Here is an 18,625-nt window from a genome sequence, read left to right on the forward strand (position 1 = left end):
ATTCCTAAACCGCCTGCAACCCTACGAAGCCGCACTTAAACCGAGCTGGGAAGGAGTTCCACTTTTACATCACTCGCCCCGTTAACCCTCCAGCTGCCTGGCATTGCGGTGTCTGCTGAGCAACTTAAAAGGCATCGCGTCGCTGTGTTGTTGGCTTTTTGTTTGTACTTCACCGCCATAACTCACCTGCTTTGATACGCCTCCGGTTTTCGGGACGCCCGTTTCGTTAACCGTTTCTAGAAGTGCCCCCACCCGCATATGCATTCGTTTTCGATACAGATCATTTTAACGGACAGTACGTGCGCTTCGCGTCGTTTATAATTATTATGATTATTTTTTGTTTCAATTAGCTTTTTATGGTACCACTTTAACAGTGGAGGCTCCGAGAGGTGGCCGGCTGGGGCTGTTTCCATTGCATGCGAATGGTCGATAAAGTTATCAAAGACGGCGGGCTGCGAGTGGCGGAGATGGTCTAAATTTTCATTGGATTTCTCTCGTATTTTTTCAACGTCCAGATTAATAACATGTGTCCCTCTGGGACATATGCAAAAGGATACAGTTCTGAAGCGCCTTTCACTACATCTGTGTGTTTATCATAAAATAGGAAAGGTTCACTAAAAAAAAAAATCAATGTTAACCTCAATATTTCGCTAAAGAAAATAGTATCGATACCTCTTTGGGATTTTGCCTTGTGTTTGCTTTGTGTATTTTCAATTTTAAAGGTTAAAAACATAAATAATTTAAGAAAAACAGTTTTAAAAAATAAAGTTTTTATTTGTTTTGGAGGCATGTAACACATTCCTCTGATGGAAAAAAAATACTCTGTTCGGATTCGGGTCGGTTAGTCTCTTGACCGACATTGAGAACCGATCTGAACTACATTTTGACAGAACCGTGATTTTCTTTTCCTTTTTTTTAGAAGTTACTCAACTGCTTGTCGATTCTGAAATTTAATTTGTGTTTGAATAAAAGTTTAAAAATATCTGCGCTTCGCCCTAAAATGGTTAGGATTTTCTTCACCACATAGTGAAACGAAATGTAAGAGTTTCTTTTAAGTAATGTTAAATTAATAAGAAATTAAACAGTTTCATTACAGAATATATTATAGTTACATTAAAGTTTTATTACAGAAAATAATTCGAATTAAACTCTTTTTGATATTAAGTTATCTCTTTATTTATATTGAAATAACCTGGATGTTGTGTTTCAGATGAGCTCGAATTTTGTTCCCTTTTTCTGTGCGCTCCAGTAGCTTCTAAGTTTATGTTTTGTCTGGAGTTTGCTGTTCTTAATTTAGGATAAAAATCATTGAATGCGAAAACAAATTATGCTGAGATACTGTTTGTGTGTTTTTTCGTTAAAGACAAATTCTTTAAAACGGGCACAAGTGGCTCAAGAACAGCTCCTAGTTAATCGTACAGCATTTTATTCGAAACCTCACGGAATTCCCTTATCGCAAGTTCAATGTTCAATATTTTAAGACAAGGCGACATTTCCCTAATTCCCGATGAAAGAAACATTAGGCAATCAAATCGTCAAGTTGCAATAAACGTATATTTACATATTATATGAATAATATATTATGTATTATGCACTTCATAATTTTATTCAAACCTAAAACTCGCCTACCGTATTCGTGCACGTCAGTGTTTAATTTTTATGAGTGGTCTCAGTTTAACCTAACGGTTATAATCATACTGCTAATAATTTTAGTTATCTCAATTCAGCAATTATTCATCCTGTTTATTTTCGATTCCTTAAAAATTTAATTAGGTCTTTTTTTTCATTGAAATAATATTAAACATAATAGTGATTGTTTATCGAGAGATTGAAAATTGAACCTCGAAAGTTTCTGCCAGGCGCTACTACATACACCAAATCTTTCCTGAGGGCTTTCAAGTTTTTATATACTACTCTTAAACTAAAGGGATTTCTGACTATTGCAAATGTAAAAAAGTAAAATGTATCTGACAGTTTCTGCTTTATTCTATTATCCTTGGGAAATTGAACATTTGTCTTTGCTATACTTTAACAGACCTTAATAACCGTGAGAGCCGAGAGGGAACATTCCAGAAAGGCAATATTATCCGTGCGATTGCAACTGCAGAGTCCGACAGGCTCGCCATTTTTAAAGTTTTGAGGTCAGGATTGTTTTCTTCATCGTATAAAGCAGGGTTACCTCACAGTCAAGAAGAACAGCACCAAGAGAGGTTATGTGGGTCCGCGCAAGGACTTCTCTCTGCTGCTCCTGCTATTTGGTTTTCATTATAGATAACGGAATCCCAAACTGACGACGGCGAAAACACATTATGCCGAACGACTAAAGATTTTTTTTAAAAACCGAAAGTTTAGAAACCAAATAAACAGTCTTTTGAGGCAGGGTTCAGTGTGTGATTGTAATGACATGGTTGCAACCATTTTCCAAATATCAATTAAGGAGATTATTTACAAAAGCGCTGCCAGAACTCCAGCGATTTGCTGTTTATTTTGCACCGTTTCGAACATCCGGGTTTCAATTGTGCACGTATTACACTAGTACTACACACCCAATGAAACATAAAAACCGGCTTTAATTTGAAAACATTTTGCTTGCTGTATTACTTTTTATTTAGTATTTGTCGATGCAGAACATCTATGTTAGCATGTGATAATTCTGAGGCATCTACAGACTTCGTCATTGTTACTGACGGCAGGATATGAAGCGTGGCGATACTGTAGAGAAGTCATGCAAGTGTCCCAGCTGAAACTCGCGGGTGAAATGAGATGTTAAAAAAGAACAACACCAATCAGGAGGTGCAATTCTGAAATAATAATTGTTATTGGAGCTGAGGAATGGTTCTTCTCTCGAGATAAGTAGGAACAATGCCACTTAATCTCACAATCCCCTCAATTTTGACCAAGCATTTCGCAGGTCAAAAATATTTTTTCCTTGCTTTCTAGGTTCAGTAGATATATCACGTTGTCATTGAAATTGGAGGAAAATCTGTCCTGTTGGAAATTTCTACAGCTGTGCAAGGAGAGTGAAGACCCGAAGCAAGAGAAACAGTCAGTCTCGAGTCCTTGTTTCTGGCATTTTTGCATTTCCTATACCTGGCTGTACTAAGAGCTCTGTGCAGAACCTGTGTCTGCGTCTGCTCGTACCCCTGAAGCACCTGCACAGCAGCCGCACACCTGCAAGGGCTCATGGCCACATGTGGAGCAGGAGAGCAATGGGTGACTCTTCCCCAGTGGAAGATCTCCGCTTCTATGAGATACAGCTTCTGTGCAGAAAGCAGCTTCTTTTGCAAAGTCCGATCTCATTTGAAATATCGAAGGAAGATGGGTGTGGATCCGTTTCATCCCAATTCTTCCATTTCTCTTTTGCCTTCGCTCACCTGGATTCATTTATAGACAGAAGTACTTCACGTTTCGTGTAAATAAGATATATAAGAAGAGGCTGTCCGTATTGTGGCATCTCCCTTCACTTCTGCTCCAGAGCTTCGGCTGTCATGCTGGCATGTTTGTACTGTTCTAGTGGAGATGAACATCTGAAACACAATTCTGGGCTTGGAGCAGGTGAAATTCTGGCCACTCAGCTTTTCATAGGTTGAATTGTCTTCTCCGATTGTCCCTCAAAGCCTGCAGCTGTTCCCTCTAGGAGTGGTTTAGTCTGGCTGTTGTTTTCATCGATTTACTGGGCCGGGGACAATCTGTGCTGTGGAGAATCACAGATCTTTCACATTAGCGTGAACTCTCCTGTGTTTCAGATCTCAACAGCTCTCTTCGTTGAGGAGATCTCGTCATCATGGCGGCGGGACACCCATTGCTTTATCTCAGCCTGTTGAGGGAGGAATGTGTCCTGGTCGCTGTGTGGTTTCTTGCCAAGACGGCAAGTCACCCCCGCGAACATCCGGAAATGTCTGTTGTCTTGAAACATTTTTCCGCCTTCAGCGGTTCCTTGTTGGCGAGCGCGCCAGGGTGAAATAATTATACAGTACATTTGAAACTAAGACTCTTAAAATACAATTTCATTTTCTGATGCAATTTTTTAAATTACAAGGTCTGTATCTGATGAGGAGGAAGAATGAATTCAAGTGAGACCCCATGTGTGCACACAACACATTAAATTCGCAACAGATGCCCCCTTCTGAAACGTGAATTATGCCCATGCGTGAGGTAAGCCTTCCTCCAGGTATCTGCTCAGTGTTCGCCGGACACATCATGTCAGAACTGCAGCTGGAGTCCCATCGCTTCTCTTGATCGACGTTGCCTGTTCTCAGCCTGGACTGATTTGAGGGATCAGGATCAGGATCAGTCTGTACAGAAAGCTGTTTCCAGTTTATTTTACTTTTTCCTTTGCTTCCCAAGGGGATTGGATAACACTTTAACAACAGCCCCCTGGGTGCCACTAGAGTAGAGATGTGTGGCCTGCATTAATAGTGTAGATGTTTGTTTTCCCTTCCTTCTGGTCTCCTCTGTGTTCATCCAATAGCAGACTGTTTCAGGCACCTTCATTACCTAGCATGTCATTTCATGTATTCTTCAAACATTTAAACTCATGTAATGTCTCATTTTTGAAAAATCTCATTTTGCCCTCCTGCCAATTGCATTAGCTCCATAATGTCTCTGTTAGCATATGTTTCCTGCTTTGTCTCAGGATTGTTAGCAGCCCTGAGAGCTCTGGTTGCAATGAACCTGCTCTTCAGTCACTGGTGAACTCAGGGATGTTTTCAGATGCTTCCTAAGATGTGTGGAGTGATTGAGTTCTGACAGCGTTGAAAGTAATTATTAAAACAGGAAATTTAAAGGTAGGTATTTATTGAAAATTATGCATTATAAATTAATAGCTTTTATGTGAAATTGAAATGTTACCTAACAGTTTTACACAGATGTGCTACAGTGCCATGGGATGTCATCAGTGAATCCTCAGTTCAGACAACTACAGGCGGCGACACCTCTGTGGAGCTTTAAATCCCTGGTGAGCAGTGAGGCCCTGCAGCTGTTCCAAGTGTTAAAGTTCCTTCTGGGGCTGTAAGTTGCCTGCAGCTGCCCAGGACCCTCTGCAGAGGAGAGGAAACGAAACAGAAAGAGCAGTCTGAAGGCTGGTACTGCAGCAGGATTAGAGATTATCCTCAAGATCACCACCGATCATGTTCCCAGTTGACACTGTGGATTTTTACAGCCAGTTCTACAGAGTCTGGGTTTTCTGCCTCAGCCTTTTCTATTGTCAGCAGCGCAAGGCGACACACGAAGGTGGTCTGCAAGTCAACAGGATTCTCTTTCGTCAGCTCTTGTCGCGTGAGATGTCCTACCCAGGAGTCACAGCGTCGGACCGGCATTTAAGACTCTACGGAGGAGAGTCTGCCTGGACATCCTCGCCTCGAGAGCCCACGGCACTTACACACAGGCTGCCTAACAGCCAATAACATCGTAACATGTCAGTACAATAGTGTGTTGAGTACCATTGCATTTTTACACACCACTGTTCATTCATAAAGCATAATTTGTATCACATGCCCACATTTTCCTTTGATTTCCAATACCACATTCACAGATCTGTGCATGAGAAGGAGATCTGACAGTGGAAGGGCATTCTTTGAAAATTGCTGTATTCTTAAAAAAGCAAATTGATGTGGCATGTTTCTATGGCCAAGATATATTAGAAGTTTATAAAATATATGCTTATTGACTTAGCTGTAACAATGGAATTGCAGTACAGTTGACATATCGGATCTTCTCCCCTGGAATAAAATGAAACATTCCACTCTCCTTGAGTACTTTTTAAAGAAGGCTTTTCAGAAAGGTGCAGCTTGCATTTTGAATCTGCCTATTCTAAGTTACACTCTCAAATCAGCTCTTTAGCTTTGTAGTTAATGTTCATTTCTGCTCATTAAGCACCTGATATTTGAAGTGAGAGTGTTATGCAGTGGAGTTAAACTGTGAGAAGCAACATCACCCCTACTGGACTCAGAGAAACGTATCTGGATAACTAACCAAATACCTTACAGGAAGGATATACACTGCATACCAGGTGCTGCCATATAACTGTTCTGACATCACTTTAAACCCCTGGTGAGTAGCAACAGAGCTCATGAAAATCCAAAGTGGACAAGCAGAGCTGAGATTGTTATCAAGAGGCTATTTCACATGTAAGTCCTCCGTCAATTGAAAACAGAGTCCAAGGTCTATTTTGAAGCGGATCAGCTTTCCTTGTGTTCCATATCGGAAACCTGCTTTTGATCATGTTGTGTTTCATGTTCCTGAAATTTCTGATCAGGGGAGATTACAGCTGCCTACATCTATAAGCGATCCCCGGCTCTGCGGATATCTGGCAGGCCAGGGCTGTGTGGCACCACGGTGAGACTCCTTCATGAACCCAGGCAGCTTCCAGTACCACTGCCCCAGGAGGTTAGCCGGAATGCTCTGTTTTATTTGGTTTTGAGAATGAGGACATACGGTATTTCAAAATGAGGCTGTCAAACGATGAAACAGGAAAAAAAAACAAACAAAGCCAGAGATCGCAGTCCTCAACACTGACTGACAAGAGTCCCAGACTCATAGATCTGGAACTTCATCCTCTTCAGTCTCTCTGCTGTTCAGCACCTTATCCTTCCCCACCTTCCAGGTTGACGACTGGACTCTTTAAACTGGTTTATTCATCACAAGATTTTAGAAAGGATGTTTATATGAGCCTTTATAATGCTGTTTCTCACATTTGTTTCTCACATTTATTATTTCATGAGTACTCTTGGCGTTAGGTTAATGCTAAATCCAACATTCGTGTAAAAGAAACAAAATGTTGAAAGAATTAGCCGAAGTGAGATCTTTCTGCCAGCCATTCACCGGTATTACGCCACATTTAAGAAATTCCTTCCTGTAACATTCGTCTGGCAAATTCCAATCGCTTTGTAAAGGTCAGCCTTACTAACCATTGGATTGTGAAAATTTTTATAGGTACAGTGTTCCTGATTCACTGAACCACACTGGTGGTGACTCTGTCTGCACGCTCTCTGATTCACTTTCTGTAATAAAGATGTGAGATGCATTGCCGATCAACTTCTTATTCTGAACTCATGCACATGCTTTCTTAATTATTTCATCCTGTGCATTCATCAAAGACTCTGAGATATTTCTTTCATTGGTTATTTTTCAGTTTTGCGTGTGTTGGGGCTCTATGTTGTACACAACAGAAACGTAATTTGACAGTGTGGCAATGTAATATATGTAAGGGCATATTAAATCTTGCAGTTTGAGAACAAGTCCAAATCTTCATGGTCTCACCCTCTGCATTTATGCTTTACCTGGCTTTACTGTAAAACAGGAAGTACAGTGGAGGATCATTCCAGCGCACTGCCAAAGGTAAAGACATGCAATCAGATGGTACACAGCTGCAGAGCCCCACCATGATAACAACATGAGTCCGAGTGGAAATGTCCATTTCAGCCACAGCAGTTCTGCACCTGTGGAATGAACATGAGCCATCCGGACGAGCCTGTGCATCAGGTCAGGCCACCACATGTGGCCACTTTTTCTCAGCTCCCTGTTTTTTTAGTCAATGCTGCTCATTTTCCTGGATGCCAGGCCATTGAAGACGGACTGAGAGTGGTCGTCCTGTGTGTTTGTGTGTCTGTGTGTGTGCAGTGCAGCACAGCCCGGCGATGGCTCGTGCGGAGGAACAGGGGGCTGGCCCAGCTGTGGAGCAGATGTTATTGAGATGGGCTGGACTGGGGGGTGCAGCGAGGTGAGGGAATAGGAACCAGCTGAGAGAGCACTCGTGCTCGTCTCAGGTGTTCTCTGCGCAGCCAACGATATCTCCTCCAAACATGCGTGTTTACTACACCAGGTTTATATTGTTCCGATCTCCCGTGGAACAGATGACACTATCATTTAAAGCTCTTTAGAAACAACACACAACAATGGGACTTGTAAAAATTAAGTAGATTAATTAATTGATCAATCAGTCAAAGTCTCATAAGACCATGAGAGAGGAGGGTATATGTCCAAAACCCCCTCTGGTAGTTAGTAGTTCATTCATCCAATGATCTCTTCCATCCTTCCTTCTTGAATGAAGCAAAGTATCACTTTAAACCACACGGCTAGGTGGCCTGCTCCACGCGCCCACCACCCACCTTTGAGGTAAAGAAATGCTTCACATACTCACTTTTAATAGGCCTCTGTAAAAAAGTGGCCCTGGTGTGAGTGTGTGTGTGTCTGGGCGTCTGTGCCCATCCAGGGTGTATCCTGCCTTGTACACATTGCTTGCTGGAATAAACTCCAGCTCCCCAACAGCCCTGTACTGAATCTCGAAGATGGATGGATGGATATCAGTAATGAAATTCCACCTTGCTCTTCGTAGAACATCGCTTCCTGCACTGTAGAAAATACTGCCCTTCTGAATAGAAGTCACTGAACTTTATTGATGAGGTGCTTTAAGAGCAAGGAAGGTTTCAAATGAGAAGTGGCCAATAAGCCCACCTGGTTAGTAGCTAATTGATCCAAGCGTCTCATACAGCTGTTTCTTGAAAGAAGCCTGGGCATCGTCTTCAACAGCATGTTTAGGCAGCTTGTTCCAGACTCTCTCAACCATTTGTATAAAGTGCCTCCTGTTCTTGGTTTCAAATCCACTTCCTGATAGTTTACAGTCTCTTCCTTTAAGAGGTGCTAATAAACCACTTCTTGATTGAGACTGCATTGCATTTAATTGACACAAATGCATTCCAGTCCTTCAAGGAACAGGCCTACACCAACAGGATAAAAGAACAGAACCTTTTTACTCTTGAACAATGAAGACTACGAGAGAAAATCATTAAAGTACTCAAATTCACAAAGGCATTGACAGTCGCCCCCAAAAATCACTTGAGACTCAGCAGTGACACACAAACCAGAGAGCACAAGTGGAACCTGCACAGAAGGGTGGTCAACCTGATAGTATGTCTTTGGACTGTGCAAGGAGCACCAGGAGGACACCCACACCAGCATGCAGAGAGCAAACAAACTCTGCACTGATCGCATCTCAGCAATCGAACCCAAGGCCTCAGCGCTGTGAGGCAGCAGTGCACACAACTGTGCCTCCCGTCGCTGATATTAATTCATCATCAGGTTGAGCCCATTTTAATCATCAGTTTTGCCAGGAGAGAGAAATAAAGAAACAAAATTGAGAGGGGAAGTACAGCTGAATCAAACCTGTCCGTGATCTTCTCAGAACTCATAAGGTGATGGCTGAGGAACACAGGGGTCCCAGCACAAGTCTCAGAGGCCATATTCCTGCCGGTTTTATAGGTCTACTTCAACCAGCAGCACCTGAAGACCTGGGGAACTCTGTTGCACTGTTAATTAGTTCAATTATATCATTGTGGGTTGAGCTGGCATGAAATCTGCGGGACCTTGGCTCTCCAGAGCAGAATCCTGAAACCCCTGTGTTAAACAATGCCGTTTTATTTTTGAAGGCTGACAAAAAATAGGTATGAAGTGACAAACACCTATTAAAATAGGAATATGTCCGAAAAGTTATTGATTCAAGAAGTAAAAGACACCATTGTACTGAGCAGTTTTGGAGGTGTAAAGCAGTGTTTCTGGACAGCTGTGGTTTTCTAATGGTTCAATCTGTTGCAGGAATGCTGGCATTCTGATGTCTGAACAAGATAAGAAACAGAGAGTTGCTGGATTCTGGACTGGAGAGCCAATTATATGACTAGGTAAGTCATTTTCTCCAAAAGGCTCAGCATGTTCCAGGGGTTTAGAAAGCAGACTGGGAATCTGATTTCTGAAAAAAGATTGAACCTAATGAAGTTAAACCACATAAATGTATTTCCCTTGCCCTATGAGTGCACTCAGTTGTGCACATTTTGCAGACATTGTTCTTTCTTAAAGACGTGCAGTTTGGTTATAAGTTGCTGGTGCAGAAACGGCGACAGCGCCGACAGATTCTTTCTCTTGTCTGAAGAATATGTTTAATGAGATTACATTCCATGTATTTGCTCTGTTTTGCATTTAATGTTTCATTTTGTTTTCTGGAAAATTAAAACAAATTCTAAATTTGATTCCCTGAAATATGGCATTCTGCTGATCATGCCAGCAGCAGAGGCTGCTGCTCCAAAATGCTGAGTTTGAAATTTGGACTTCAGTCCAGTGCTGTTAAAGCAGCAGGAATAAATATCACGGGGGCACAAAAATTACAAACACCCTCAGCAACTTCAGCTCCTATCTGCAAGAGACTGTGCTGAGGGCCATGGAATGCAAAGATCTTTCTTGTAATGTTAAATGAAATATGTCAGCATAAAAGTGTCCGGGTCAAAGGCAAAAAATATCCATGTGTTAGTCATAATACAAATGCTGACAGGAGTACAGCACACATACTGTAGCTGTAGGAGTTGTAGTGCTCAGGACTGGTGCTCAGGTTCAGGTGCAGTAGGGTGTACACAGGACCTGGGGCTGTGGGCATGGAACAACACACGTGCAGCTGAGGGCTGTGGGGCTGTGAGTGGCTGAGACATTACATTTCTGTCTAATAATATCTATGGGATATTATAGAAGACATTCGAGACAGGATGATTTAAGGAGGGCAGAAGAAATCTTAAACATATTTAAAAGTCTGTTAAAGCAGATGTATGGATCTTTTAAATGGCTCGTTAAATATATAGAGATTCTACAGCAGGATTTTATGTGATCAGATAAATGTAAACGGTCCCCATTTTCTACTGTGCAGTCTGTGGACATGCCTCCCGCTCCACAGTGAGCACATGGGGGTCCCTTCGGAAAAACAGGGGGTCCGTGTTGCCAAGCACCCCCTGCGGTTGCCAGGCAACATGGGGTTCCTGTCGCCCCTCCAAGAGTGTATCGAAGAGGCAACTCCTGTAGCACACTGTTGTTTTAAAAATTGTCTTGCAACATGTTTATTATTCTAATAAATGAAACCTCTCTGCAGATGTTCAGAACAAAAATGAACCAGAGATGTGTGCAATTATATTCATATTTCAGAATGCCAGCTTACCACACCAAACGGGGGCATTGCATGTGAGAGAGCCATGCAGAGCCTGGAACCCACAGAGAAGTGGCCACAGGCTTGCATTCATGACTTCAGATTGATTGCTCACGTCAGGGATGGCTTTGCCGTTCTCTGTGTTGCTAAACTGACAGCTTGGCTCAATGGCTGGTCATTATTCACATGGTGGTTCTGCAGATGTACCCTGCACATGGAAAAGGCCTGCCAAGGTTTCTCTGGTCTGAGCTGTTCAGTTGTGGTCCAGAAAGGACAGATTGCTGGTGTCTTCAGCGTGTCTGGAAGATGGCTGCTTCCTCTCCTTTTTTCTCCTAATGAAATTGGGACGGGTGGTTTGTAACGGTTTGAGCATAGTGTGCTAGTGAAGCACATCAGCAAATAGCAGTGTGTCTCCACAAGGACCCATGTGATGGTTTTCAGTGCAATCCTCCCAGCATGTGTGCCTCGGCATGAAAGACACCCTCTCTCCAAATTCCAGGTTAATTCCCAGCTCTAGAAATTCGATGCTGGCAACATTTCTCCATGGAACACTGCAACACTGCTCCAGCCTAAATGGGAATTCTGTTCCCCTGCCAGGCCGAGTTCATCTGCTGGCAGCTCTTGAGCCTTTATTCTTTCCAATGAGAATTTGTCTCCAAGCACTGGTTTAGTTATTTGTTTTTGGCAGTTAAGTCAAAGCTTTGTTTTGATCTAAGTCTTCATAAGAGAACTTAGAACTTCATGCATTGACAACAGCTATATCATTCTGCAACTCACAACTGGCAACCCACTGAAGCTCAGCAGGTGAGAGCCTGGACAGTCCTAGGATGGGAGACCTCCTGGAAAACTAAGTTTGTTGCTGGAAGAGGTGTTAGTGGGGCCAGGTGTACTCACCCTGCAATCTGTGTGGGTTCTAATGCCCCGGTAAAGTGATGGGGACACTGTACTGTAAAAAGGCACCGTCCTTTTGATGAGACATAAAACTGATATTCTGATTCACTGTGGTCATTAAAAATAAAAAGAGGCCTATCATTAATACATGTAAGGTCATATCCTTGCACCTGACAACGGTAAAATTAGCAGTTATGCATTTCTTTCAGACCTGTTGATAAGTTGAAAAACCTGAATCATTAACTTTGAAATAGCTAGTTTTGCACGAACACTCATATATGAAATACAGACACAATTATCTAACTGATGCAAGTTTTGATTTCTGAGAAGATTCTGAGAAGTAACAGTGTGCAATTACAACACCTGTTGTCCAGGCAGTCACAGACTATAATTGTATGATAAATCAGCATTAGACAGCAGACAAAAATCATAGCCTCTGTTTGTTTACAGCATAATTAACATCCCTATATGTACAAGCACTTTCATCCTGTTATAATCTAATTTGCTCCTAACTTCCAAAACAAACAGCCAGGGGGAAAAAATTAAGCAATACCCTCAAAAATGAAAGAAAAAATCTCCCAAGGACCAGACTAGGTTTCCAAGCTGCAGGAGACAGAGGGTTTGGGAAGATTTACACAGCAGCGCTGCTCTCTCAATCAGGAACATATGCTCCACCTGGGCTCCAGCGACCATGTGCTGCTCAGTTCCTGGGCCCTGTTTAGGCCCATCCATCACCACACACCGAGAGAGCTCAGAGACAATTACATGGCAGGAACACCAACACACGGGCCTGGCGAGGAGGAATAAACATGATAGAAAAACACAGCAGTTCTACAGCTCACAGTGACTGGGCTGTTTCAATGAGCTCACCATCACTGCATTCCCTCTAATGTCTTAAACCTTTTCAGACCTCTCCTACGTAGGTAACAGTTTCTTGCACATGTACACTATAGTATTGAAGAGTCTCACAGCAGTTCACACATAAATGACAACACCCACTTCATCCCCCATCCTAGGTGATGCACAGAAGCCCCACAGCACAGCAGGTCAGGGGAGTGAACCAGTGCTTAATTAGATGAGTGAAGGTGGAACAAGGCAAGCCAGTCATTAAAGGCCACAGGGGACAGTGTTAACAATGTTTCCACTCTTGCTGACAGCGTTGTACTATCTTTCATGACCAAAGAGAGAGAATGCCAGTTTAATGTCCCATCTGAGTGATGGTCCCTTCTATAGCACAACGTACCCCATCACCACGCTTCTACGTTGCTTTAAATCTCCCGGTCCAGAGGGAAGGACACCACCTGCTAGTCCACCAGCTAACTGTCCAGACAGCAGGACAGGAGACGTGTTTCTAAATTGTCTGTATGTGCTTCTGTGTGTGTGTGTGTGTGTGTGTGTGTGTGTGTCCTGTAATGGGCTAGCCTCCCGGCCAGGGTCTGCTCCTGCAGTGCATGCTTGTGGAACCTCGTCTTGGTGACTGCAGGTCTTGTCAAGAATTATGACTATTATTTTTTATTGTTGTTTTTGTATTTCATAATGTTCAGATCTGATGCCATCAGCTGTTCGGCAGCTCAGGTTTATGGCTACAACTCCTGTACTTCAAGGGCAAAATAAAGACCCCTGGAAGGAAATTATTTCTTTGCAGTTCCAAGATGATCGGTAGATATTATAATCAGATCTTGATATTACATGATAACAGACAGTAAAATAAATGCTACTCTTTAACTGAATTTTGAATATGTTAAACAATTTGAAAAGCTACCTAATCATACATCTAATGATGTTTTTCCACACATCATAACATTCAGTAGCAGAACTAGGGAAAATCATAACCATTATGTTTATGATAATTTCAGATTGTCAGCAGGGTGCTGAATTCATAAAACTAAATATCTGAAAATGTGTTTTTCTCCAGATCTCACTTCCTAGTGCTATGCTCAATAAACTCAAACATCTGGTTTTCGAAACAGATCATGTTGAAAAAACACAGCTCTTTAATTTGGTTTTGGTCTGAAAGTGAAATGTCTTCCCCATGAATTTGGCTGGATGATGACGTCTGTCCCATGCTCTGCTGTAAGAGAAGGGATTCCTGAGGGACTCAGTCCGTTTGACAAGCCTGTTTGGAGGACAATGGAAAGTACTTTCTGTTCCAGAGACTCTAAGCTCTTATTGCCTGACCCAGCTGACCCAGGCTGGTGTGGAGAGGGACTCCTGGGGTTCTCCTCGCTCAGACTCCGCTGCTCTTGTGCACGCGTGGTCACAATGTGGTGCAATTTCACTAAACAGATGCTTGGATTCCGGGAGCGTGCACACTGCGATCTGAGCAGGAGGCCCAGGCGAGATGATCTGAGAAATGCCAGTGATTAACTCTTGGCTGATGGATGTGGTGGGAAAATAATAGTAACTGGGTTTGTAACAAGGGGAGAGATTTGTGACCATCAATTAGACTACAGGAAGCTATAGACTACAGAGAATAATTACTTCCTGTAATTTTCCAAGGACAGCTTTCCCCTTGTCATTTCCTCTGCCTTTCTACCTGAGTGCCTGTCGGTGTACCTGTCTGTCTGCCTGTCTACCTATTCATCCTTTGAGATAAGCATCATCAGTAACAGTAGCAGGAGTTATATTAGCTCTGTTATTGCTGTAGCAATGGGTGGCGTGTCTTGCAGCATCCTGTAAGATTTTACTCCAGTGTTTACAGTGGATATGTAGTGCTGATGGGGGAGGAGGAGCAGGAGTCCAATCCAGTTGTGCTGTTTGCACTGCCCTGTTTCCATATAAACTGTGAGCAGCTGTGACTGTGCAGCTGCATCCCAGTGTCAGGAGAAATCACGGAGCTACTGCGCAGGTGCAACACGGTGTCAGGAGAAATCACAGAGTTACTGCGCAGCTGAAGCCCAGAGTCAGCAGAAATCTCAGAGTGACTGCGCAGCTGCAGCCCAGTGTCAGGAGAAATCACAGAGTGACTGCTCAGCTGCAGTTCAGCTCCTGTTGTACAAAACACATGTTCGTGTGAGGCTTCTTTTTAGAAGACAGGAGCAACTAGACCAGGGTGACTCGTTTTCAATTTATTTTAGCTTAATAATATGTTATTTGGTTACTTTCTGTTCCACATATGTAATTACTTTGGTCTTTCCCATAAATCTGAAGAATTAATTGCAGCGCATTTCTGCCATAAATGTTGGCCACAGGACCCTCTGGCAATTCACGTAAAGGTTTACAAGCCTCCTTTCGGTATTAAAGCATGAAGTTCACATAAAAACTTAAACTAACCTGAGGTCCCGGATAAATGATAAGACATAACCACAAGGTCCAGCTGTGCTCCTTAAGAAAGGTTACCCAAAGTGAAGAAGTGTTAGTAAACAAATCTGCTTCTGTCAGAGGGCTTCACTGTAATTGGACAAGGCGGCTTGCGAACAGTCTTGGACAAGTGATTTGCCTGCAACGCAGAAGGAGGAAATTAAATTAAACATCACATTCAGAGGTGTTGTCAGTCTGGAGCAAGGTCTTCGTTGATCTTTGGAGTCTGAAGTTAATTTAGGCTGGCTTGCACTGATTGCAAGTACAATTTACAGCTTGTTTACTGTCGCTCTCCACAGGTGTTAAATTGAAGACATGCCGCAGTTCAGAACAGGTCCCATTAAGAAGATCGCAGTTGAACCTGGCTGATGATCAGAGTTTAAAGGTCAGACTGAAACAGCTGAAGGAAACTTAAGAGAAATGTAAATCAGTGTGGAAGAAAGAGAGAGCTGCTCTGCCATCACAGAGGCTTAGCAATCACAGGCCCATGAAAGTGCAAAATTGCTCAAGCTGTACTGATACAAACTGCACACAGAGATCTTAGCGAAGCACAAAGCATCCACAGCAGTATTTTCACAGATTTTGGCTCCTCATTTATTTTCCAAACATGTCTGTAAATGTTTAATAATCAAGCAAGAGATGACATAGTAATGGAAAATTGTAAAAATACAATCACATAGATGTTCTTACTCCTCATCAGCTGAAATCAGCTTTTGTAAATTTCAGTTACAAAATAGGGCATAGACCTTCCACTACAGCTTTTCTGTGGTTCTAGATTTTATCATCCACACACCATCACCTTTTCCTTTTTTGCTAGGTGGCCAGAAACTTATTTTGGTTGGGATAAACCTTATTTATTGTTAATATTTAATAATAATGTGAAGCCAGTTGCTGTGCTCTGACCCACAAACTGTGAGAAGTGCTCCTGACCCTTGAACCCAGCGGAAATAAACCAAAGCTCAGAAATGGAGCCCCCATTCCTTGTTTCCGTGGAAACAGGGTCAGATCATTAGATAGCTAGGTCCTTACACAGAACCATGGACACCGGTGCAACACAAGAGACAGTAGCACCCAATAACACTCAGCTGAAGACTCTCTGAAGGTTGTGAGGTCCCTCGGAGGAGAGATACGCTGGGAGAAGAGAACTGAAAAAAAACAAAGGCAGACCCAGGGCCGGGAAAGCAATGCCAAGAGCATCCCTGTCCTGGCTCCAGAGAGGCAGGCTGCTCTGGCACAGGCCCGAGAGCCTGAGAGGAGTGGATCCACTCTAATGATATCAATATGGCCAGGGCTTCGGCTGCCTCTGACTCAACTCTTTCAAGTCAGTGAAGAGAAGGCCTTGTGAAGATTAGCGCTACTGTACTGTTTACAAAAAACAAATAGTTTCAAGATCCGACATAATGTTTGTTATTGAACCACTAGATAACAGCTGGATTCACATCAGTAAAATCCCCAAAAAAAGTGCCGTCCTAAATATAGAATTACTTTATTTACATATTACATTACATTCTAAACCCTTAACGATTCGCACATGTGTTTTCATTACCGGGTTCGCAGGGACAAAAATGTTCGGGGGGGAAACCTTTTATTTCACTTTCTTTTTCTCTTCCGCGTGAGGGCTCTGGAACAGCAGTTCAGGCATGGTCATAGTCCGACTCCTGGCATTTCTTTTCCCTCGGCTCTCCGGCTGGCGAGCGAAGCGCTGGCTGTGCTGTGTAGGGGTGGAGGTGTCAGTGGGGTTGGCTTTGTGCCGCCTGCGCCTCACTTCTGTTTCAGGACTGCTCATTTTACTGTGGCAGGCCGCCGTCTGCTGTCACCCGTCGTGCTCCAGTGTCCAGAGGCACAGAGGAAGTAGGTGAAAATGGACACTGCCTGAGAAGAGCAGAAGGCCCAGCAGGTCAGGTTTCGGGGAGCCGGGGATCCTCCGCCAGCTGCTCACTGCCTGAAAAAAATTTGCAGCTTTAACTGCACAAGGGCATGAGAAAGGCTGACTTCATACCTATTAACTCAACCTGTTTCTGTCCTGCCTTAAGTGCCTGGTTTATTTTAAGCCCGACTCTAACTAAAAAGCAAGCTAAAACCATGTCCTGGACTGTCTCTCCCTCCTGCAGTGTGATTTAAGGCTCTCTTTAATTGGTAAGTCATCATGTACAGTAGAAGACTGGGCTCGACTGTGGTCACCACTTTACAACAACGATGATGCTACTCTGAAATCAGGCCAGAGAAGATCGAGCAGGTATGTTCCCAGGCTCAAAGGAGCAAAAAGGTAAAAGAAGTAAATATTTTAATTTCAAAAAGAAAAAAAGTGACCAGATTTAAGTATTCAAAATCCTCACAGTGAAAGATTTCAGTATTCAAAATCCTCCTGGACAACAGTGAAGCACCAAGCAGAGCACACAGGGGCAACTTAGGCAAGTGCTTCTAGAACCTAAACCAGGAGGCACTTTACACAAAGAGTCTCAGGGGTCTGGAACAAGCTGACACCCTCGCTTTCATCATGGGATGACCTGAGCAATGAGGTAATAGCAACCAAATGAGCTAGATGGGTCTCCCATTCTCACGATGAAGCCGCTATCAGGTGACTCAGCAGGCACTCATTGGTGCCATTATATACAACACAGAATCACTGTGTTTAGCCAGAACACATGTTTAACATCAGGAGAGTTTTAATGGTACTGCACTGTGTGTGTCCTGGGCTGCAGCTCCAATGATGCGCGCAGCACCTGTGAACCTGGTGCCAGGCTGCCTGGCCTCGTGCTCCTGTGGTCAGAGGTGTGCAGGAGGTAAAGGACTCCTACAGACTAAAGCAAAATGTGGAGGTCCTCCGCACGCCAGTGGAGGATCCACATGGTTTCTGGACATGGCCAATGTTTCACAGCTGCGGTTGCAGAGGAAGTTGGGCGGCAGCCAGGCTCTGACACGGCTGGAAGGCGTGATGGGCTGGTGCCAGGTCACCTCGCCCTCCCCAGGGCTGCTCCGCTGGGGCAGGATCCCGGAGGCCAGGCCTCCTTCAGCTCCGGACCCGTCTCCCAGACAGAGCTCCTTCCACACGTCAAGGAGGACCTGCCTGTCCTCATGTCCAGAAGCACACGGGGGCTGGCAGAGTCATGCAAGTGATCTAGTAAGACCATATATTGTTAATTAATTGTGCAAACAAAGAAGACAAAGTTGATGGGAATATGCTGTGTAAATGAACTTCTGTGAAATGTGTTTTAGATATCCCAGAAAGAGGAAACAGATGTTGCTATTATCATTCCATGAGATTTCAGAAAGTTTGCAAAGCCTGTGATGAAATTAGAAACCACATTCTTTAATGATTTTTTTTCAGCTTTCGTAGGATTATACTGCAGAGAAATGTAACTTTGCAGTTACTTACGTAACATGCTTATTGTCTGCTTGGGGGTTGTACGTGAATTGTGCATGTTGTCATGGCCTGGTCTCTGGAGCTCAGGCCTCTTGCACACATGCACACTCCCA

The sequence above is a fragment of the Lepisosteus oculatus genome, chromosome 16 (genome assembly GCF_040954835.1).
Source record: "Lepisosteus oculatus isolate fLepOcu1 chromosome 16, fLepOcu1.hap2, whole genome shotgun sequence".
NCBI lineage: Eukaryota > Metazoa > Chordata > Actinopteri > Semionotiformes > Lepisosteidae > Lepisosteus > Lepisosteus oculatus.